The 24739-nt window shown below is 43.5% G+C and overlaps 1 protein-coding gene across 1 annotated transcript in view; it reads right to left on the reverse strand.

Moving 5' to 3' along the window:
* FAM65B (family with sequence similarity 65 member B) overlaps positions 1-23620 on the reverse strand; it is a 114575-nt gene extending 90955 nt beyond the window's left edge. The window contains exon 1 of the mRNA XM_015414727.1: positions 23574-23620. The gene's annotated coding sequence lies outside the window, so the exon portion shown is untranslated. The remainder of the gene's footprint in view (positions 1-23573) is intronic.
* Between the last annotated feature and the right edge of the window lie 1119 nt (positions 23621-24739).

Consider the following 24739-nt stretch of genomic DNA (forward strand, 5'->3'; position numbering starts at 1 on the left):
ATTTTAAAATCTATTTATATTTTTATATATTTTATATGTTACATTTCCTTGATTTCAACATACAGTATCTTCCCTTCTGAATTGTAATCTTTGGATTCTCTCACTAGAAGAAGAAGAAGAAAAGATATTGGATTTATACCCCGCCCTTCACTACCCAAAGGAGTCTCAGAGCGGCTGACAAACTCCTTTCCCTTCCCCTCCCCACAACAGACACCCTGTGAGGTAGGTGGGGCTGAGAGAGCTCTTGACAGAAACTGCTCTTTTTCAAGAATAGCTCTTATCAGAACTATGGCTTGCCCAAGGTCATCCAGCCAGGTGCAAGTGGAGGAGTGGGGAATCAAACCCGGTTCTCTCAGATTAGAGTCTGCGCACTTAACCACTACACCAAACTGGCTCCAGACAACCCAGATCAGTTCCCCTGAAGAAACTAAACTCTGAAAAGAGCAGAAGCCCTAATTGCCATTGAGTATGGCTACCAGATGTCCTCTTTTGAGAGGACATATCCTCTTTTTTTGGTGTCCGCCCTCTTTTGGTTTATTTTAAAAAACTGATGAAGTCCTCTTTTGGGGTTGGAAGGTTAGGAATACTCTAGTTAGTAGCAATGATCACAGCTTAAATAGTAGGGGTATTTAAAATGAGTTTTGTCTCAGTGTTCACTTGTTTGGTAGTCAGTTGGGAAATATGTCCTCTTTTTTGCTTTTCAAATTATGGTAACCCTACCATTGAGCAAAAAGAGTCTCAAAGATATTTTCATCATTATTGATTGTTAGCCAGCTGTCAGGTCCCCACAGCAACAATGAAGCACACACTTATAGAAAGGTTTTACTTTTATTGAAGCTATAAATGCATTGACAGGAACAGTGTTAGGAATGACGTGTACTCAGAGAGCAAGGCAGGTTATAGTACATTCAAATCAGCAAGACCCAATTGCGGGAGTTCCCGCGCGCGGCATTAGGCCTGAGAACTAACGGTACTAATAAGCATAACAGGTAAAACTTCCCACGGCTCATCCGAGGGAAAACCCAAGAAACTTATTCAGCGACTCCTCCAGCGGCCTTGAAAGATACGTGTTGCTGCAGCAAAGCAATTAAGCGCAAGGAGAGGAATGCGCATGAAAGTGAAAACAGAAAAACACTTAGCAGCTTGCTGACACCAGCACACACCTCACCAGTTCCTTGAGAACCAGTTGGACTTCATTTAGACACGTGAGGGAAACAAAATAGCCCAATATTATGCAAGAGCTTTGCGGGGGGGACAGACGGACTGTGATTTGGGATATTTTCTCCCACATTTTTTTAAAAAAATTGCAATCTGAGTACTAGGGAAATATAGCATCTCCTACAAGAGAAGCACAACTTTTAGGGAAAAGAAGTTTGTGAAGTGGCCATGCATGTCTTACTTTATTCCTACTTAACTCTTGTTCTTTTAAACTACATAGATATTGTGGCCAGAAAAGTACTGAGTGTTTCTATGTATTTTAAAGGAGAAAAAGGTACAAATGTTTTTCACAGGTTAAATGGCTCATATGGTATTTATTCTGATGTTACACAGGTTGGTGATAAATAACAAATATTCTCCATAAGTAAACAAAAGCAAAGCTAATCTTCATTTTTCTAGAGAAATTTTCAGCATTCCTTTTGATTTATTGTATGTTTTAACAATGGAAGTTGCATGCTTCAACTACATGGGAAAGCACATCTAACTAGATTTTTTAAAACTGAGAAGGGAATAGCAACAAGGCCTTTCCTGCCAACTATTTTCATGAGGATAGAATATCAAGCTATTAGCGATGAGAAAGGACTTGAGGCTACTGCACAAAGGCTTAAATACAGTGGGAACATGTTTAATCATGTACAACAGTCACAAGCATAGTCCAGGCTTAACCTCACTTAGAACATGGGTGAGCTGCCAACTTCCATGTGTGGCCTAGAGTTCTCCCAGAATTACAACTGATCCCCAGACTAAAAGATCAGTTTCCCTGGAGAAAATGGCTGCTTTGGAGGGTGTATTGTATCACATTATACCATACTGAGGTTTTCCCCTTACCCAAACCTTGCCCTCCATAGGCTACACCCTCTAAATTCCCAGGAATTTCTCACGCTGTTGTTGGCAACCCAGGCCCGTAGCTAACGTGGGGCCCACGGGGCCCGGCCCCCTCGTGCGTTTTGTGGGCCCCCTCCCCATCCTCTCCTCCCCCCTCCCCCCCCAGCCCGAAGATAACGAGAGCCTGGCGGCGGGGCGCTGGAGGCCGCGTCGTCGTCACAGGGCTTGAGGCACAGCAGCCTCCCCTCCTCCTCCTCCCCCTAAGGGCACCCTCGCCAGTAGCAGAGGTGCGGTGCTCGGCCGGCTCCCCCGACGTGCTCGGCCGCGACGTGCTCCACCAGAAGCTGGAAAGAACTGGGGGGGGGAGAACAGAAAGAGAGAAATGTGGCCATCTCTAAACATGCTGAGGCGCGCGCGCGCACACACATACTCTGGCCCCTTCACTTTTTCCACGGCCCCCCCACTAAAAAGGTCCTAGCTACGGGCCTGTGGCAACCCTAGGATGGGCAAATTTGAAGCTCAAGAGTTCTTGCCTGTTCTTTTGCCAGAGCTTTGGGGTCTTCCAGCTGGAGTCACTTTAAAAAAACGGATTTACAAAATGGCTGTCCCCCATAGGGGAAGAACTAGTGAAAATTACCTGCTGCTGCACCACATAAGCCAATTGCCCTTTTATTTTCTCTTTTAAATCAACTTTATAAAATATTTGTTTATGACTTCACTAAGAAGGAGCAGCTGCAGTGCAACAACACTGTTTATACAGCAATGGGAGTAATCCCTCAAGGGGGTGGGAACTTTCTGGAATTCAGGGTGTAGGAGAAAGCCAGGCTCATCCGGAAAGCCAGGAGACTCCAGCCTCAGAGAAATAATATTCTGTCTTGGTAAAAGGGCTGTTAACCGTTTCTGTTACTGGCTGAGAGGAGATGGGTTTCCTATCCAGAAATAACCATTTGCCAAACCACCAGTAAGGGACAAGATGGATGGCGATTTGCATAATCTGTGTAGGGCCATAATGGATTGAAACTGAAGAGAAGGAGGCAGAGTGATCCAAGTGGGACTGCACCCCAACATCACAATAGAGCAAGGGGAAACCCACCCTGCTGGGGTAGAAAGGGTTAAAAGATCTGCACACCCTAGTTGCAGTGCTCAAGCCAATGTTGGGGACATGGGAGGGAAATGGAGTTGCATCTACCCTGACCACCTTCTATTTCAGATGTTTCAGCAGGCTTCTGCCCATCCCTGCAAGGGGATGCTAAGGTAACATGGGTGTCTCTAAAGCTCAGATTTGTGTGTGTGTGTGCATGCGCTGTTAAATCACAGCTGACTTATGGCAACCCTGTGCAATTTTCCAGACATTCAGAGGTCGTTTGTCATTGTCTGCCTCTGTGTCACGACCCTGGGCTTCCTTGGTGGTCTCCCATCCAAATACTAACCAGGGCTGACCCTGCTTACCTTCTAAAATCTGAGGAAATTGAGCTAAATTGACCTATCTAGGTCAGGGCAAGCTTAGATTAGCCTCATACATTTTATTTCCTTTCTTAGTTCTGCAATACTCCATTAGTGCTGTGATTGTAATATGCTTACTCCTATGTACATGTGCTCTAGAGTTTAATGGTGCGTTGTAGCGGCTCTTTCAAAAGCTCCGCCTGTATTCAAAGAGTCTCACCTTCGCCCCTGGCTCCTATCTACCAAAGCCACAATCTACCTGTAGATTGCCATCTACCATCTGCCTACCCCTGATTAAGATTTATGACTTTTTCCTCCATTAGCACAAGAAACTCCTTTCAGCTTCTTATTATGTGACTGCAGGCGTTCAGTGAAATTGGAAACTAGGCTGACGTGATATACAAATGCATATTTCAAAAAACCTCAGCTGCTATTTGTGTAACGAACATGCCTCAATATGCTACTCAACATTTACAGCATGGATCAACACGTAAAAACTTCCTCTGGGCTTTCAGGAAGCTTTGGAATCCAGTGCTCCTCTCCCTCCTTCCCCCTTCTCTCATCCTACTTGTAGACACACAAGCTATTCCCAGAGAAACCCTTCATATAATTTTTCAGTAGCAATGCAGACAGCCCAGTGCATTCCTTCTCTTCCTCTCCTTTATTTAGTGTTATATCCTGCTAAAACCCCCATAAAACCACAACAGCTCTTTAACAAAAATCTGGATGCAACATGCCTGCCCCAACCCGCTTTACACACCATTCAATGTTCCTGATGTTGCTGCTTCTGAAAGAATTGGTCAGTTCATGAGTATCGTGTTTTGCTAAATCAGTAGAAAATGCCAGAGAACGCTGCTACCCTCCACAATCAGATGGGCATAAAAGCTTCTATTGTATTGACACCATGACTGCACTACCTATGAATTATTCACGCATTGAAGTGTAATTTGCTACTGCATTAAAATAGGTCACCTAGGATGCAGCCAAGTGCAAATCACAAAATGCGAATCCCAAAAGCATGGGTTATGTTGGACAATGGAAAGCAACCTTGCCCAGACTTATTGGTGTTGCAGCTCATTCTAGGCTGTGTTACATTTACATTAACACAAATGGGCTGTTCATTATATAGGAAAACATAGTATTTGAGCACTCTGCATTGATTATCTTCTCACACAATTGTCTGTGCTAGAATCACGCAGCTGCCTAAGATCCCTACTCTCAGTCTCTGCAGTCTGTGCTGATAACACTCCTGAAATTTTGTGAACATTCAGGAATAATTTTCCACTATGGGAACACTTTGTGATAATCCTTATGAAAATTTGTGATGGGGATGATGCTATGGGGAATGATGGGAAATGTGTGATGGGAACAAATGCGAAAAATAACATGCCCTCAAATAATACCAATAATAGGCCCATAACAATGAAAATAAAATAGGGGACCATTCTGGTTCTTGATAATAACAACATGGTGTGTTTAATGCATAATTGAGTTGACACATCATACCCATCAATTGGTACTTCCCATAGTAACATAATATGCAACTAACCAATATAAGATTGCCAACCTCCAGGTGAGTCCTGGACAGGGTTGTCAGCTCTGGGATGGGAAATATATGGAGCCTGGGGCGGGTTGGGTTTTGAGAGGGGAGAAACTTCATTACGGTATAATACCATGAGTCTACCCTTCAAAGTAGCCATTTTATCCAGCAGAACTGATCTTGGTCATCTGGAGATCAATTGTAATAGTGGGAAATAGGGATGAGCACGAACCCACAAACGAACCCCAGTTCAAGCACAAACCAAGCTGGTTCATGGTTCACAAACCAGGGGGTTTGGGAGAACTGTCTCCCAAGATCTGCCCACAGACCTCCATGAGAGGGTTTGTGCTGGCTCTGATGGTATTTAAAAACCTTTGGAACTCACTTTCAGGTTGGCGGCCCGACCGGGAATGAGCTCCAAAGGCATTTAAATGCCATTGGAGCCCACCACTGGCCCGCGGCCCAGCCTGAGTGAGCCCAACTGAGCTCCCAGAGTGAGCTTTGAAGGCTTCTATAGGCCTCCAGGGTCTACTTCTGGATGGGGCTTCAGCCCCAAAAACTTCCCAGAAGCACAAACTGGTTTGTGTAATGTAAAAGTTTGTGGAAGTTTGTGGTTCAGGGTTCATGAAAACCCTGAACCTAATTTTTTTCCAGTTTATGCCCACCCCTAGTGGGAGATCTCCAGGTGCCGCCTGGAGGTTGGCAGCCTAGTGCTGGAAATCTCCCAGAATTACAGTGGATCTCCAGACACCATAAATAACTTACTCTTTATCTTGGAGAAAACGGCTGCTTTGGAAGGTAGAGTGCATGGCATTATATCCTATCAAGGCTCTTCCCCTCCCTAAACCCCACTCTCCCATGTTTCACTCCCAAATATCCAGGTATTTCCAAAACGGAGCTGGCAAACATATAACCTATTCCTGGTTAGCCCTTTCATTGTGGAGTTTTTGATCTACGTGGGACAGCCATTGCTATTATATCTATGATTTGCTAGTTGCATATAACCCATTTTCAGAAGGATGCCATAGTAACAATTCATCTGAGATAACTCAAATCATAATGAACGCCATATTTTTATTAGCTTAAGAGAAAAACAGGGGCACATTCCTGAAGTGATAGCAGAACCGTCCTCAAGAACTATTCTACTTACTACATGGAATGAGGTGTATTAAAGCAGCATATCTGGAAGGAAGACGTTTCTCCAATGATACTTGCAACATGCAGGCAACTTCTTAAATATGCCCCCTGCACAGTCCTAGAGTCTGTGCAGGTTATCGCCTCATTCTGCTAATGTGTCCAACGAATGTGCATATTAGTGGCTCACTAGCAAGGGTAACTTTGAGAAAGGTAGTAGTCCCTTAGGGACGGTACTGTCCCCTGTATGCAGAATTCTGCTGTTGCTGCTGCTTTGTGGCTCAGCTCACTGCAGAATGTCATGTTTGCAAAACCTTGTCAACTCCGGCTTCCCTCACTGACTGTCATGCTCAGAGGTCTTTAATGTACATATGGAAACTGAGAGAAATATGCTACTCTGGAATTAAAGTGGTTTTCTCTCTCAAAACTCTAAAGACATGAAAATAATATATTTTGTGCAGCCAGTCCTTCTTGTGTGCCATTTACCACCAAACCCCATGGCAAAAGAAAAGCGCTTACAAGCAGGCTTGACAGAACTGTACATTCCAGTTTCTCACAATGCTTAGCAACCAGAACAGGCTGAGCAATCTTTAAGTGCATGCCTTCTGTGTGTGAGCATCTGAAGGGTTTTGTGTTCTCTAATTAATATGCCTGAAAAGCACCTAGAAACCTGTTATGTGTTACTGCAACAGTACAACCCCACGTATGTGAAAAGGCAATTAATGCAAATGCAATAATGGGAATTAATGCTACAGGCCCTACATATTCCTGGGTTCTAGACAGAAACAGATGGTTTATTCAATTGTTTATAAATAATTAGCTTTCAGGAGGACATGTGCTGTCTGAATGATAAACCATGGCTCTGTGAGTATGTTGTTGTTGTTGTTCAGTCGCACAGTCGAGTCCGACTCTTCGCGACCCCATGGACCAGCTCCTGCCAGGCCCTCCTGTCTTCTGCCGTCCTCTGAAGTTGGCTCAATTTCATGTACGTTGCATCGATGACACTGTCTAACCATCTCATCCTTTGCCGTCCCCGTCTTCTCTGACCTTCAGTCTTTCCCAGCATCAGGGTCTTCTCCAGTGAGTGCTCCCTTCTCATTTGGTGGCCAAAGTATTTGAGCTTCAGTTTCATTATCTGGCCTTCCAGGGAACAGTCAGGGTTGATTTCTTTGAGGATTGACTGATTTGTTCTTCTTGCAGTCCAAGGGACTCTCAAGAGTCTCCTCCAGCACCATAGTTCAAAAGAATCTATTCTTCGGCGCTCGGCCTTCCTTATAGTCCAACTCTCACAGCCATACATGACTACTGGGAATACCATTGCTTTGACCATGCGGACTTTTGTTGGCAGGGTGATGTCTCTACTTTTTATCATGCTGTTTAGGTTCGCCATCACTTTCCTCCCAAGGAAATCTTTTAATTTCATGGCTGCTGTCACAGTCTGCGGTGATCTGGGATCCCAGGAACGTGAAGTCTGTCACTACTTCCACGACTTCCCCTTCTATTTGCCAAGGAGTGATGGGGCCGGATGCCATGATCTTAGTTTTTTTGATGTTGAGCTTCAAGCCCACTTTTGCGCTCTCCTCTTTTACCCTGAGCAAGAGGCTCTTTAGGTCCTCTTCACTTTCTGCCATTAGAGTGGTATCGTCTGCATATCTGAGGTTGTTGATCTTTTCCCCAGCAATCTTAATTCCCGCTTGTGATTCATCCAGGCCAGCATTTCGCATGATGTACTCTGCATATATATTAAATAAGCAAGGCGACAATATACATCCTTGTCGTACTCCTTTTCCTATGCTAAACCAATCAGTTGTTCCATATCCGGTTCTAACTGTCGCTTCTTGGCCCTTATACAGGTTTCTCAAGAGACATGTGAGGTGGTCTGGTACTCCCATCTCTTTAAGGACCTGCCATAGTTTGTTGTGATCCACACAGTCAAAAGCTTTAGCATAGTCAATGAAGCAGAAGTAGATATTTTTCTGGTACTCTCTTGCTTTCTCCATAATCCAGCGAATGTTGGCAATTTGATCTCTAGTTCCTCTACCTCTTCGAAACCCAGCTTGTACTTCTGGTAGTTCTCTATCCACGTACTGTTGAAGCCTAGCTTGTAGGATCTTGAGCATGACCTTGCTAGCGTGTGATATGAGTGCAATTGTGCGATAGTTTGAACATTCCTTGGCATTGCCCTTCTTTGGGATTGGAATGTATACTGATCTTTTCCAATCCTGTGGCCACTGTTGCGTTTTCCAAATTTGCTGGCAAATGGAGTGCAGAACTTTAACAGCATCATCTTCTAAGACTTTGAATAGCTCAGCTGGAATACCATCACCTCCACTAGCTTTGTTGTTAGTAATGCTTTCTAAGGCCCATTTAACTTCACATTCCAGGATTGTTTGGCTCGAGGTCAGTGATTATACCGTCGTGGTTGTCAAGGACATCGAGGTCTTTCTTGTATAGTTCTTCTGTGTATTCTTGCCATCTTTTCCTAATTTCTTCTGCTTCTTCTTCTGTTAGTTCCCTACCATTTTTGTCCTTTATCATGGCCAGCTTTGCATGGAATGCTCCCTTGATTTCTCCAATTTTCTTGAAGAGATCTCTAGTCCTTCCCATTCTATTGTTTTCTTCTATTACTTTGTAACAACCCCAAGAGCAGAAAGAACAAAATTAAATATTTATGAAAAAGACCTGAAAATAGGGAAGGTGTAACTAACTAGAGACTGGATGTTCTCTGGCAGTCCTCTGAGACTTCTGAAAAGCTGGTGCTGAGGACTCAGAAACCATGGGAAAATGCCACAGGACAACAGGGGGTGGGGTCAGGAGACATCACACATCCTTGCTCTTCTCTTGGTGGAGTTTCTATTGATGTAAGAAACTCCACTGGGACAACAGGTAAGTAGGGATGATGTCACACAGTTCCTCTTCTTCACAGCACCCCATAGATTCCAGGGCCATCCGTCCATCAGCTTTTTGGAGGTCTCATGGGGATGTTGGGGGAAGGAGGAGCTGGGAGAGATCCACTTTTTACTTGTGGTTTGTAGGATACATTGCAATACCATTATTATATGCTGAGGAAAAAATGTGGGGAAGGCAGGGGAGGATGTGGAGAAGGTGAATCCAATGCTGATGGGGACTTCCTTTCCCTTTGTGAGATGGACTTTGTGTGGTCTGGATTTGCTATTGGGGGGACACTGTGATTGGTGGACTGTTGTCAGACTGTTGTGGGGATGGACTGTGGTTTTGTTTTAAGCCTACCCTGAACTAATTCAGCTAGTTTGTTACCCAAAGAGGCAGTCTCCTATTTAATTGGGAGAATTAGCTTAAAGAAGACAAAGCGAGACGGGATAACTGGGATTCTCCACATATGTTTATGCGGATTTTTCCCTTAAGAGAACTCTCAAATAAACCAGGCAGATGTTCAGCCAGAAAGTTTTTTTAATTAAAGGAGAAATACAAGGGCAACATGCATACACAAACACACCTAAAACATGCAAGTTAGCTTAGAGTAAATCAGGGAGAAGAGGGGGAAAAGCAATTTTGGGGAATGCTATAGTTACTGGTCTCGAAGAAAGAGGTCCACTGAAGCAGCAACAAAATGACCATTGTTTCAAGAAGAGGAGAAGGCCCACACACAAGTGGGTGCATGTGGAGGATCTAAGGACACACACACACTGCTATTGAGTAGGCTACCATAATTTATAGGGCAAAATGTGCCCTCTGGCAAGTATGATGTGTTTGCCAGAAGAACAATAACTTAATGGGCCTTTTGGAGGTGAACAATGATTTGGGAGAAGCTTTATGTGTTTACTTGAGGTGGACTATAGATGCTAATGATGCTTGATGACCCTGTTAAGTACCAGATGGGAAAAGTTACCAGGTTTTGGGAATAGTGTTAAGTGTTGCTTAATTAGGGTAAATGGACAAGGGGAAGGGAGCTGAGTGTGGATGGGGTTAATCCAAGGTGAGGAGATAGGTTTCTTGGGAGACCCGTAGTCCTAAATTATGCATCTCCTCAGGGTGGGGAGGAGGTCATTAGGTGGCCAGCAACTCTTTCTCACACTTCTAAACAATATGTCCAGACTCGTCCCTGGCTGGCATCCATTTCGTGTCATTTAGGCCAGGAAATGTATTGGATCTTATGATATTTGAGTTGATATACATATATTAGGAAGGGTGTTTATGGATTTTCTGTCTATAAACTGCCCCTCAGTGAGAGGAGGGGTCTGACTGCCAGAGGTAGATTCGGGGGGATCGTGGGGGATCGCAGTTCCCCCAGGTGAGGTGCGGGGGGCGGGGCACACGATGAAGCCCCGCCCCCTTCTTCCGGCCGCCCTCTGCTTTCAGCCTCATTCTGTTGCAGAAGGAGGAAGAAGCAGGGGGGTAAGTTGGAGTCCTCCCCCTTTGCCTGGCCGAGGCCACTCCACGTGGCCTCTGCAAGGACTCCCAGCCCCATCCAGGAGCTTCCCCGAGGTAGCTGTGTTAGTCTGTTGCTGCAAAATAGTCCAAGAGTTCAAATAGCACCTTTAAGACTAACAAATAGCACCTTTAAGACTAAGACTGAGTGGTGGGTGTGGCCTTATGACACACTTCCGGTGATGTCAGGGGGTGTGGCCTTATGACACACTTCCAGTGATGTCAGGGGTGTGGCATATGCTAATTAGTTATGCTAATTAGTTCCCCTAGCTCTTTTTCTACGAAATGACCCCTGCTGACTGCTAACAACTTGGCCAAGTTTTAGTTGGCCTAGACCTTGGCCAAGGATTGAACACCTCTAGGAAAGGGGGAAGCTAATCACATATTTCTTTTACTTTGGAAAATTCATTGTTCATTTTAAAAATAAATATTGAAAATATAGGCACTTTGCAGCGCACTGTACTAGCAAAGCTTTCCATGCGGTCATATTTTATCTACCTGACATGGAGTTTATAGTCACAAATGAAGGGGAGCCAAGGCAGTTTACTGGAAATCATTTTAGGACTAACATAATTTCACATTTTTTCACTTTAATTGTTACTTCCTCTTGGTTGCAGTAAGAGGAGAGGAAAGAAGGAAGGAAACAAGCAATGGAGCAACTGCATATTTGCAATATCACTGCAGTTTTTCTATCTAAACTATGTGGCTTATTCAGAGGAAACTCCTAAAGAGACCTTGACACAAGAGATTTTGTTTTACTAGGTATTATTCATGTTTTTTAAACAAACATGTACCTGTTTATAACAATGACCATGTATTTACAATGTCGAGTGGAACATTTCCACATCAACAGCAAATATATGGTAAATATTTTAATCTATGCTAGTTTGAGGTACTGGTGCCAATAAAATATCTTATGCTGGCTTGTAAAATGCCACCACTATCTGGAATCCTTCCCTGCCCTGAATAGCCCAAACTAGCCTGATCTCGTCAGATCTCATAAGCTAAGCAGGGTTGGCCCTGGCTAGTATTTGGATGGGAGACCACTAAGGAATACCAGGATTGTGACATGGAGGCAGGCAATTGCAAACCACCTCTGAAGAACTCTTGCCCTGAAAACCCTACAGGGTCACCATAAGTCAGCTGTGACTTGACGGCACTTTCCACCACCATCTGGGCTCCGGTCGCACACATCTGCAGGGTGGATACTAGTGCTCCCTGAACATCTTCCAGATCCTGTTTCCCTTCTTGGTTCTCTTTGCTATATTTATACAAGCCAGGCTGTGTGTAGGGTTGCCAACCTCCAGGTTGTAGAAGCCAAAAATGAGAGATCATAGGAGGAAGTGGAATTCCAAAAACAACATCTGTGACAAAGATAACGAAGAGTCAATACTGTAGTAATTCTGTAGAAAATTTTCTTCTATTATCGCTCACATGCTAACAAATACTGTGCAATGAAAACAATTCATTTCACAATATTTGCTTTATCTGAGCATGTAGCAATCCCAATTCTTATCTATATATCTAATAGTGAAGGTGCCCCCTTGCGTGCGGATACCTAAATCCACACATGGGGGCACCTGGGGGGGGATTTTCGTGCACACTTGGGGCAGTCCCCAGGTGTGCACAAAAATCTGAAAACCTGAAAAAAATATCGGGGGGATACTTAAATCCCCCCAAAAGTAACAGAGCGTCCCCTGCGCATGTGCAGGGAACGCTCTGCGAACTGCCTCACCACTGCCAAAGGGGACGGGAGGGCAGGACAAGGCTTGGCTGGCTGGCGGGCGGGGAGACCGGCGAGGCCCGGCGGCTGTAAGCCGCTCGGGCCTCGGTTCGGAGTGGGGGAAAGACCGGAGCCAGGGGGGAGAGCGGCGAGACCCGGCGGCTACAAGCCGCTCGGGCCTCGGTTTGGAGCGGGGGGGAGGCGGGTGAAGGGAGATTGAGTGGGGGGTGGAGGAGACGGAGGAACCGGCGGGAGGGGGGGGAGGCTAGCTCCTCCTTCAACTCTTGTAGGAAACATTCCATGTGAAGACCTTGGGTTCTGTTATTAGAGAGTCAACATGGAATGTTTCCTTCAAGAGCTTAAGCTTCATTAGTTTCATAGTAGATCTGCCCCTGCCCATTCCTACACTAACCAAAGCTACCAAATAATGCATGAATCAGGACTCTAACCTTGTTTTTATGTAACCTGTTTCTAAAAGCCACATTCATTCCCAATGTGTGTAAGGGTAAAGGAGAAACAAAGAGCCTGACACACCCCTGCATGTGGGAATGCTGTGAGAATGGGGAAATTCTGCTCCCAAACTGTTGTTAGAAGAGGGATATAAGATGAACATTCTCTTCCCCAGAGTTCTAACTTCCTCTGAAGGGATCTGTGTTCAGCACGGAAAAAAGACATAAAGAAACCTGTTATAAAATGTATATTCTACAGGAAATTTTGGTTGCCATGGTGATTAGCAACAGGACATTTTCCATTCTTTTCATTGGAGTTCAGGGTGTTCCATATGCATTCATAGTTCTCTGGGAATGTGGGATGAAGTCAAGAGACTGGGGGAATGGTGATGAGCTGTGAAAGCTTTCAGGACAAATTGGTCTTAGCCTCCCAACAAGTGGAATAATTTACACATTAAACTGCCATAGCAGCATCAATGCCAAAGAATCCATAAGACCAGTAGTTTCGTAGAAATAAGACATATTATATATATTTTTAAAATGAAAGATATAGGAATATGTGTCTTTTTAAAAAAAAAACATTCCTCATAAATGAATGCATCTTGAAATATGTATACATTTTATTTTTAAATGATACAGTCTAAGCCTTACTGATACATTTATGATTATGATCGGTATTCAAAGAAAATGCATAATTCCAGGCATGGGAGCTTAGGGACTAGTTTGTCATGGTCACGATGGCATAATTGTTGGGTGAATAAGTTTTGTGATCCAGGTAGTTCTGCTGTTTGGGTAAATATCACCATTATAATAACTCATTTTAGAAATATATGGATACAGAACTCAGAGAATTTAGAGAGGCACTGAAAACAAGCGTCTGTTAAGAATAAAATATATAAGTCCAGACCAGGATCCTTCATATGCTTCGCAGAGTCTATCTAAATGCTTCCCAGCAAGTTTGTTTCAGTGCTTAAACTACCATTATAGCTTTCTGTTTGTGTTTAAACGAAGGGAACTTTTAGTTTAAAAAATTCAGACTGGGGAAGCGAATCACTTAATTCAGCTAAAAAAATCTTCAGTTTCTCTAGACACTTCATAGGCAGCTACTTATGCCAGATGATGATACTGAGTGAGGTCTGTATGGCCTCAGTGTGCCAACTCCCCCAGCCTCCTTCCCATGTTGTAGCCTTCCGGAAAATCCCTAGGCCCTTGCTGCCAATTGTTAACAAACAGTTGGGGTGGGCGGATGACAGCCCTTAGGATGTCCAATGTGTTTTTACTGGGATTCTATTTCAGTTTACTCTCTCTTAGACACCCGACCAGCACATACAAGCACTGGCCAAGGATACAGACAGCAGCATCTGGAAGCCTCCTTAATGAGACATACAGCTTAGTATACTGAGGACACCAAATTCAAACCAACATACAATCTCATTAAGGGACCTCATTAAACAGCATAGGAGAGAGCACTAAACCTACTAGCGCTAACCATAACAAATCCCACACTGCTGATTCTTTATCCCCTTCAGAGTACGGCTGCTTAAAAACAAACAAACCCACAAACCACCTAAAGGCCTAACCAAAATTCCCATATATATATTTTTAGTAATTTAACTTTTATTGTCAGTATGTTATTAAACATAATATAACAGTAACATCAATGTACAGTACTGAAGTCTATAAGGTACAAAGTACATAGTAGATAATTATGGAAGTGAATAGCATCTCAGCTATTTTTGTTGTCAGTGCTTTAGGCAATGTTGAAGTGCTTAAAAGGACAAAGGACTATAGTCTTAATTTAGGAGTAGTATAGCGCAGATCTCAGAGTTTTCAGATAGAACACGACCAAACATTGCAAGAGATGAGGTAAAAGAAGAATTAAAGATAGAGCAGTTTTAGATAAATCGGATTGTGAGGTTGTAAATCTGTGTTAGCAATAAATTCCATAAATGGGAACCATTTCTCTGTGAAATTGGAGGATTTGGGAAAGAACTCCAATCGTTGCAAGCGATCTGTGATCTTTCCCAGGATGAAGAGATTCCAGACTTTTTTAAACCAGCAGGTTCCATGTGGAGGCAATCGATGACTTGGCTGCTACAAGAAGGCTAGCTATTAGATCTCGTCATATTTTCAAATGTCGGAGCCATTCCAGATGTCTAGAAAAAGTAAAGCTGGATCTAGAGGGATCTCATAACCCATAATTAGATGTATCTGTATGAGAATGTCCTTCCAAAACTGTTTTATGAGTTCACAATACCACCAGCAGTGTGCAAAGGATCCTATTTCACTGCATTTCTTCCAGCATAGGGGTGAATGCGAAGAAGACATTTTGGATATCCAGGATTGAGGTACCAGCAAGTGATGATCTTATATGATTGCAATTTGATTGAGAAGACAGGTGAGGACACATATTGGACCATTGATCTTCAGTAATGGTAGTTTCGCAATCCTTTTGCCAATGTTGCTAGAAGATGAATGGCTTGTTTTCTTCTATGCAAATCAGTGTATCATAAATTGTGGTAATTAAACCCTTGGAGCCATGTCCATCAGATTCTATAAGTTTTTCGAAGGGAGTGGGAGGTGTTCTCCAGATATCTAGTATGTTTAGACTCTTTAGCAAGTGATTCAATTGAAAGTAAAGGTACCATGGAATGTTATGATCTATGTTTTGTTCCAAGGCAAGTTTTGGTAACAAACCATCATGAGACATAATGTCTATAAGATGCACTACTTTGGCACATCTCCATATATTAGCTACACGCGTATCATTCCCCGGAGGGAATCAGGATTGAAAACAGAACGATGAAAAGTGAGAGAGTTTCGGTACTAGTATTGATTTGTATTGGTCCCAGTTTTTCAAGATAGCGCTAAGGAACTGGTTATTCTTGGTTGAGTTTGGTCAGACGAGTATCTGCCCACATGGCTTCTTGGATTGTTAAGGGGTCAAGGAGAGGGGTGAGCACTTTAACCCAATCAGGTTGGGTTTCTACATGTAGCATTTTGATTATATGAGTTAACAGCGATGTCCTGTAGTATGTTGTCAAATATAAGCCCCCTTGTGTATTTTGCCTTTTAAGTGTTTGGAAGCTAATTCTTGGTTTTTTGCGCTGCCAGAGAAATGAGTTCAGCCATGATTGCCAAGTTGTAAGATCTTTCGGGGGTATTTCGATGGGTAGTGTGTGAAGTAGAAACAATAGCTTAGGGAAGACAAATGTTTTGATGAGGTGTAGTCTGTCCATGAAAGATAGTGGTAGTTTATCCCATTTATTTAAGTCTGTTTTTATATCTCAAATCTTGGCACAGTGGTTTACATTCAACAGTTCAGATAGTTGTTTCAATATTTGGATTCCCAGATAAGATAGAGTAGTATGAGACCATTGGTTATTGTATCTAAGGTGGACATTTGATTCCACGACAGATGAGAGGTGAATAGGCATAATACATGACTTATTCTGATTGATTTTTAACCCTGACACTATAGTATACTATACAATTCCCATATGACCACTCTACACCATAGTGAATGGTCAATCATATCAGAGGTGGCAGACAGGTCAGAAAAACACCTTAATTCTTGCTGCAGTTGTACAGAGCTTGTCTATCAGGGGTAACAAAGCTGTGTCCCTCCCAAAATCAGACCCAAAGTCAGACTGAAAGGCGCCAAAGGAAGACAGGTCATCCAAGTATTGTTGAGGTGCTCTGCCACAGCCTGCTCATTGATCTTACCTAAGGCTGTGATCACACGAGCAGTTTGGCCCAACGCAGTCACCCCTCCGGATCAAATGGGCGCAGTCACACAGCCACATCTGTCAGGCATTCCCCAGCCATACTCACCCCATCATAGGACGACTTGGAGCCGGGTTCAAAAGGCACCACATCACAAGTGGTGTTTTTGGTTCCCCACACAGTCATTGCACATGGCTGGATGTCTGAACATGGGGGAGGGTGGGCAGAACAGATTTGGCAGTCTAAACCTGCAGATCTGTTCCGCTGCTAGGGAGGTTTTTAAAAAAAAAAAAAAAACCTGCCTATATGCGCATGTGCGTGCATTTTGAAATTTTTTGCACAGTGTGCTCCGTGGCTGAGGCACTGCAGTACTGTGGATGCTTGACCACAGGATGTCTGTGTGGGTAAGCCACAGCAGGGTGTGACGTCTGGCTGCTATGCCCCGCAACACTTTAAACCAGTGCAATTAGAGGCGGCACCATATCACGCCAAGCTGCCAGTGTGACCACAGCCTAAGAAAGTTAAATCAAAGGCAGCTCTATAATTAAGCAAGAGGCGATTGTCCAAAGCAGGATCCCCCTCTAATAACAGGTTGTTTAACAATGGCCTCCTTCAACGATTTACAAAATATTTCCCTCAGCTCTGAAGGTTCTCATGGTCCTTGAAAATGCACTGACTATTTGCAAGATTTTAATAACCGAGTTGACTAAGGTCCAGATTGCAGATAATGTCATTCACAATTGAAAGCCAGAGTGGTGTAATGGTTAGAGTGTTGGACTAGGATCTGGGAGACTCAGGCTCAAACTCCCACTCTACCAGTCACTGTTTCTCAGCCTAATCTACATCTCAGGGTTGCTGTGGAGATAATGGAAAAGGGGTGAAGGTTCTTGTAAGCTGTTCTGGGTTCCTACTGGGGAGGAAAGTGAGATATAAATATCTAAGTAAATAAACAACACTCAGAGTGCTGTTGACCTACTTCAGAGAGATCAAACTGAAAGGACCCATGCAAACAGGACCAGCCTATGCTACAGCTATTCGTAACCCATGATACACTGATAAAGCTGGCATCCAGACTCAAGCAGATCTGAGAGATTTTATCTGCAAAGAAGCACAAGAAAACATCACAGCTAATGACCAAATCTCTTTTTGCAGCTCCCATTTAGAAGCCATCAGTTGCTGAATTGCCCTGAATAACTGAGCAGGATGCAATTTAGCTGCTGCAGTGGTAGTGGAGAAGTAAACTTTCTCTGGTACTACCATGTTAGAAGCTTTCAAATGAGCTCAAAGGTAAGCTCTGTCAGATTCAGCCCTAAATTTCCACCAACAGCACTCTAACCATCTTCCCTACTCTCTTTAGTTCCCTCAGATCTGGTGAAAACCTTGGCTCCTACCATAAGAGGGAAGAACACACCAGAGAACAATTTTATCAACAGCCTGCTAGAGCCTCTCATTCCAGGTTCAACCCATGACTTCTACAGGGCCACCATGCAGGCACTGAATGTTACTTGCATCTGAAAGAGTAACCCTAAACTGGTCTCGTTTATTCATTGGGGCTTACTCCAAGGAAGCGTTATCAATCTTTTTTCTGTCTATTTTTTAAACTGTAGTTACCATTTCTCAAAGAAAGAGTTCACAGAAGAGGGAAAATGCAACTTATACATTTTTATACTGTAACAAAGTTTGTGTCCAGTGGGGCACCTTTAAGATCAACAAAGTTTTATTTAAGCTATAAGCTTTCGTGTGCACGCACACTTCGGATACATTGAAATGGAAGTTAGCAGTCCATACATAGAGGGTGAGCAGTAAATGAGCATACAGCATAATAAACAGTGGCCCCAGTCACATGGAGAATTTGCCGCGTGAAAGGTATGAATGCTGGGCAGATTTTCGGGGCGCAACCGCACCACAACATCTGGCAAGCGTAGTGCACCCGTGGCCAACCCGTGGCATGCTGCTGAAGATGCGCAGTTAAAAAGTACCTGCAAAGATCTACTAGCAAATGGTTTGCCACGGGCTGCAGACGGACTCGTTTGGTGTGATCGCACCGGCGCACGCCTATTCCCTCCGACCGTTCTCTTTGCAGCGAGTGCCAAATGACGAAACCCCAGTGCGCCGCCATCGCGTCTGATCACATAATGGTGGATCAGAATGCAACGGTGCAAATAGCCACGCCCCCCCCCCACGTTTTCCAGCACATGTGGCCAGGACCAGTGTTTAACAAATGCAAGGACCACTTTGGTCCTAGCATCTGTTAAACACCATTTATTATGCTTATGCTAATTTGCTGCTCACCCTCTACCTATATGTAAAGGAAAAGGTAAAGGTTTCCCTTGCTCAAAAGCCAGTCGAATCCGACTCTAGGGCTGCAGTGCTCATCTCCATTTGCAAGCCGAAGAGCCAGTGCTGTCCGAGGACGTCTCCATGGTCATATGACCGGCATGACTAGACGCTGAGGTGCACGGAACGCTGTTACCTTCCCACCAAAGTGTTACCTATTTATCTACTTGCAATTTCTTGCTTTTGAACTGCTAGGTTGGCAGGAGCTACCTATATGTATGGACTGCTAACTTCCATTTCATTGTATCTGAAGAAGTGTACTTGCACACGAAAGCTTATACCTTAAATAAAACTTTGTTGATCTTAAAGGTGCCATGGACACAAACTTTGTTATGCGACTTCAGACCAACACGGCTACCCACCTGAATCTATTTTTACACTATGCCATCCAAATTCAATGCAATTACAGTCCAGAAGGAAGCTTCTCAACAGAAAGCAAAGAAGAACATGGCTGCATGACCCAATAAGCAAATCAGCTCTAGGCAACGAATCACCTGGGGGAACAGGCAACATGGGTCTTTTCCTGATGGCCCTGGTCCTTTGGGACTCCCTCCCCAGGGCAGACAAACATTTTTGTTTTTAAGAAGCTATGTAAAAACTTTCCAAGTTCTTAAGACTTTTTTTTAGCGCAGTTAATATTGCACTATCAGTTTTGTTCACATCTAAAGCTCCCGGTCATGGCTGAGTCACGCATTATGGAGTACACAGGTTGTGTCTGCGGTCCCCAGCCTGTGTAACAGTCATATCTGAGTTACAGGTTCTTCTCAGTTCCCATGTGCACAACACTCAGTTCTGTCTGGGACCACATATGCATGGAGAAAGGGTTTCAGCCTCCTTCCCTGCATGGTTTTTCCCAACCTGAAATGTTTAACTGGTGTTATTTGGCCCATCGGGGGAACTCCTGGCTCTCCTCCCTCTTGTCTTTCATTTTATTCTTAGATTTTTGCCTCTGACCTCTTCCCTTCCCCTTTATTCTCATGGACTTATCTCTCTTCTAGTCCTCATTTCCAGTATCTTTCCTCTTTCCTTTTCCTGGATCTTGTGCTTGCCCTTCCCAGTCTCTCTCTTTGTCCAAGCGGCACAACAAGAAATCCTTAAGAACAGTGCAGCCAATGGCAGCCAGAATCCTTTTGCCTGCCCAACCATTCTGAGGCAGGGAGAAAGATGAGGAAACCCCTAGCAGAGATTAGTCACACCACAACCATCACAAAATGTCTTGGTGTATGAAAAACTCCTTCCATAACCAGATGACTCCCCATAGATCGAAGAGTACTGCTGGATCCAATTCCTCGTTTGCTCATGGTTATCTAATGTAATTTGAGGCAACATCTCTGTGGCAGTATTATGGAATGCTTGAGAAATTGTGTCATCTTCACGGAAACTGCAGAAACTGGGTCATGTAGCATAAGAGCACCCAGACGAGTTACTCAGCTGGAAAATAGAAAGAATGGGAACGCTAAAGGCCCTACAGGCAAGTAGAAACATGGTGATGCGTAGCCATCTAACTGGCATTGCAATCATTGTAGAAATACATGGGCTAATATTAACTTATTGACACATTGAACAAAGTGTAATAATGCTGACTAAAGTGCATTCCTTTAAAGAATCATTCCACTGGATAGATAATAAGAATTCTTATTGTTCCCTTTTTATTTGCAACAAACCGAGATACCGGATTCTGGTGTATAGCCTCATTGTGTCATGTGAAATCATAGACGTTTCCTAGCCACAGCAGGATCTCCTGAGAAATCTTCCACAGAACCAGAAAATGTAACAGCTTGATTTATTCAAGGAGAATATAAAAAGCTACTGAATGCAATTGTATATATATGTAGAGGTTTGACTGAACGGGAGATGCTTAAATAGCTTCCTAAACTAGTAACAGTAGATACAGATGTACAGAGAAGTTTATAATCTCTTAAAATAGTTACTTGCTCTTTGGTCACTTGACTGTCAAAAGGCTAATGGGGGGGGGGGGGGGGGGAGCAACCACCACTATGCAGCCATTACACCCTGCGTTCTTTTAGCTGCTACATGAAACTGCTTTTTCATTTGTAACATTTGCTCTGTTTGAAACCAGAAGTGAGCTCACTCTGTTGATGAGTGAAGTAATTCAGAGAGATTAGAAACCAACCTCTCCTACCCACCTGCGTAAAGAGTTATTTTTGTTGGCTAATTTGTATATTATCAGTCAGGGCTCTTTTTGTAGCAGGAACTCCTCTGCATATTAGGCGACACACCCCTAATGTAGCCAATCCTCCAAGAGCTTACAGAGCTCTTCTTACAGGGGCTACTGTAAGCTCTTGGAGGATTGGCTGCATTAGGGGTGTGTCGCCTAATATGCAGAGGAACTTCATCAGCTGCTCAAAAGGAAGTACAAATAAGTTGTTAGTTTAATTTGAATGCTTGCGGATTAAGCACATGTGATTAAAACAAGAATAAAGAGACACAGAGTCCTTGAGGAAAGTGAGTGGCACAAGAAGACAGTAGCTAAAACTGTATGCTTCCTCGTATGAATTTTATTTATAGTTTAAGCAGCTTCACGAAACTGTTGAGATCTGTAAACTTTCTGTATGGCAGGTGTGGTGTATTGCGGGTTTCTATACTGCTTCCAGCAATCAGTACTTCAGCAGAGAGTGAGCACGGACACAGACAGGGTAGAATTTGGTGTCCTTTCCATGTTTAAAATAACCTGAGACTAAAAAGACAGTAGGCCATTTATCTCCCAAACTGTAGCCCCCTCCCAGCTGCTTGGGAAGCCTGGTGCAAGCAGAAGGGGATTTCCTGGTCCTTTTCTTTCACAGCATTTCCCACTAAAAATTCCTTCCCTCCGGGCTCTTTTTGTAGCAGGAACTCCTTTGCCTATGAGGCGACACACCCCTAATGCAGCCAATCCTCCAAGAGCTTACAGAGCTCTTCTTACAGGGGCTACTGTAAGCTCTTGGAGGATTGGCTACATTAGGGGTGTGTCGCCTAATATGCAAAGGAATCCCTGCTACAAAAAGAGCCCACTACTCAGGTGATTTCACCCCTGCTGCTGAAAAAGATATGGGTATTTGTCTCTCTTACATATAGGTATTTCTCTTTTACTGAACGCAGGTAATAACAGCTTGGGGTGGAGGCTGATTTACAGCAAGAAAAAGGTTCAAAGGAATTTGGTTAAGAAACCCTGTTCATCCTCACCAGTCTTCCTCTTTAGAATGCATCTGCAGTTGTTTAATAGTATAAAAGGTGGGGAAACTCTCTAAATAGTATCATGAAGCTACACATAATTCTACCATTAACTTGAAACAAGGGGAAGGGTGATATACAGAAATGCAAATTTGAAAATAGGGTAAACCACACAGGTGTGGCCCTTCCTCTTTCACATGCTTTAACAATCCACACACGGGATGAAGGGATGATACCCAGTGAAAGTTAGGCACTTATTGATGCAGCCAATCTGTTTTCAGTAGTTTTTGTTTAAAGATGTATGCGTAGATGCTCTGACCCCATTACTCACCCATCTGCAAACATACTACATCTCATGGGCAGATTTATCACAGCCATTGCTTCCATGGCATACCCTCTTCTGCATTCCAGGAGACAGACACTCATAACCCATTTACTGTAGTGTGCTCTCTACCCAATTCCACTCAGGACTTCTGCTTTCCCCCTCTAAGTACTTCAGGTGTGTACTACCATCTATATTGTTTGCAACGACATTGTAAAGCAAAACAGTATTAGTGACTCCCTGACAAAGACAAAAGAGATTGTGGCTTCCTTGTCTAAGCACGGCAGAACAGAGAACTGAACTTGGGACTTCATAGCTCATAAACTTAACTATTACAAACCTATCTGCAATTTAAGCTGAGGTTCTATACAAGGTGCCTTATTCACTCAAGGAAACTGTAGTTGGACAGTAGTTGGACAGTCACTGCTGTAGCTAATAGTAAACTGGCTAGCCACATGTCATTGATGAATGCAGCAAAACCAGGCTACTCATAAACAAGGGAGGGCTCTCAAGCTTCCTCGGGACTCCACAGATAAGCACAAATGCCAAAAGGAAAAATACCCCTCCAAGGCAACCTAATGAGGACTGAAAATGCTCAGCAGAGAGAGAGTGTTGAGAGCCACTCAGCATCAGTCAAAGGAGAAAAAAGGGGAGGAGAAATCAGCACACGAAACTATATGAGAACTTAGAAGGGAAACCTTGAAGGGTGAAGGTTTCCAAATTGTTCTGCTATTCCTTGCAGGCCCCCAGCTTATAAGTACTATTCTCCTTTGTGTCCCCCTTTGGGTGAATCCTCTATACCAGCTCAAAAGGCATGTTAAATGTAAAATGATTCCATTCTGGTACAAGAGCTTCCAAATTCCTAAACCATCACTGTTACACGTGGAAACTACTGTATCCCAAAAAGGAAGCTACTAGGACTTGCTGTGTTAAGCATCTCAGTTACATTTAAAAAATCATACGGTATGCTTTTTTAAGGCTACCATCTTAAGCATGTTCACTAAGGAGCGAGTCCTCTTGGACATAAGGGGCCTTACTTCTGAGTAAGTACACTGGCACACAAGATTTCCGAACAGCCTCTTACTCTCTTTGGAAATGAGCTCTCTCCTAATATGAATCTCACTTGCTATTATAAATGCATTTTATCTCAAGTTAGTACCAATAGTTACCTCAAGTCTCCAAAGCACTCTCCTTTCTCTAAGAAACAGGGCTTTGCTGACTCCCCATCCTTCTCATGTCAACAGGGCTAAAGGAGCAGCTTTGCCAGAGATCATTTACCTTCACAGAAGCTATCTCCTGCTTCGCCAAACTCAGCCAGGTCTTCCTCTTCCAGATGTATCATGGCTATGAGTAAGCTACAAGCAGCAGCCACTAAACTAAAGCCACTTTCAGTGCTACTGGCAGATCTGTTTCCTTTCATATGCTTCCTAAATATTTTGGTGGTGCTGACAGTAGCTTCCGCATCTGTACTCAGAAAAAAAACAACCCTCATTTGCATAAAAATGACAGCTTGCTTTTTTAACCAGTACATTTTGCAATCTGAAGTTAAGTATTTCTTATTGTTCAGAAGGACGATGAGGACATGCAAAGAGTTCGGGCTCCTAATACTCAACCCTACTTAGTTTTAAAGAGGGTCCCAAGTAAAATAAGCCAGCAACTGTTTAGAAGAAGACACTGTAAGTATGCTAGATCTGCTTTTGCATGGCAGAATTATGTCTCATCCAGTGTTCCCTCTAAGCTGAGATAGTGTGAGCTAACTCACAGTTTTTTAGCCTCAGGCTGACACATTTTTGTCTTAGCTCAGGAAGGATGGCTCCAGAGCAAACCAATTTATGCAGTAGCCAAATTGCTCACTCACAGCTTTAATGCCAGTAGCTCACAAAGTAGAATTTTTGCTCACAAGATTCCACAGCTTAGAGAGACCATTGGTCTCATCCTTCACAGCACAATCTTAAACAGAGTTACATCATTCTAAGCCACGTGATCCAAGCCCAACAAGAGAGAAAATTCCTATTCCTCTTGAGCCAAGAATTATAACTAATTCAGGAAATATCCCTAAGGTGTCAGTACCAGACTCCCCAGCAGCAAAAACAAGTTGACTATCTGGGACTTGCAGACTCCATATCTTACGTTGGAATATAGTGGGCTAGGCCTCGAGAGTTTGTTACAAGGATACTAACGTGTTTATGGCTTCCTTCGATTATTTACTTCTTCAGGAGACTTGGTTAATGGACGAACCTCTTTTTCCTGATTACTTCACTTTTTTCCAGAGAGCATCCATCAGTCCGGGGAGGGGTAGGCCATGGGGGGGGGGGTCTAGTTTCAATATTGTATCTTGTGATCTTTTGGTGGCAGATGACCTGATTATTGCCTTTTTATTAAATTTGGATGAGTTGACAGTTATCCTCTCCTCAGATTATATTCCCCATCCACACTTAGTATAA

Source organism: Gekko japonicus, unplaced genomic scaffold, assembly GCF_001447785.1.
Source record: "Gekko japonicus isolate JY-2015 unplaced genomic scaffold, Gekko_japonicus_V1.1 scaffold1433, whole genome shotgun sequence".
Classification (NCBI taxonomy): domain Eukaryota; kingdom Metazoa; phylum Chordata; class Lepidosauria; order Squamata; family Gekkonidae; genus Gekko; species Gekko japonicus.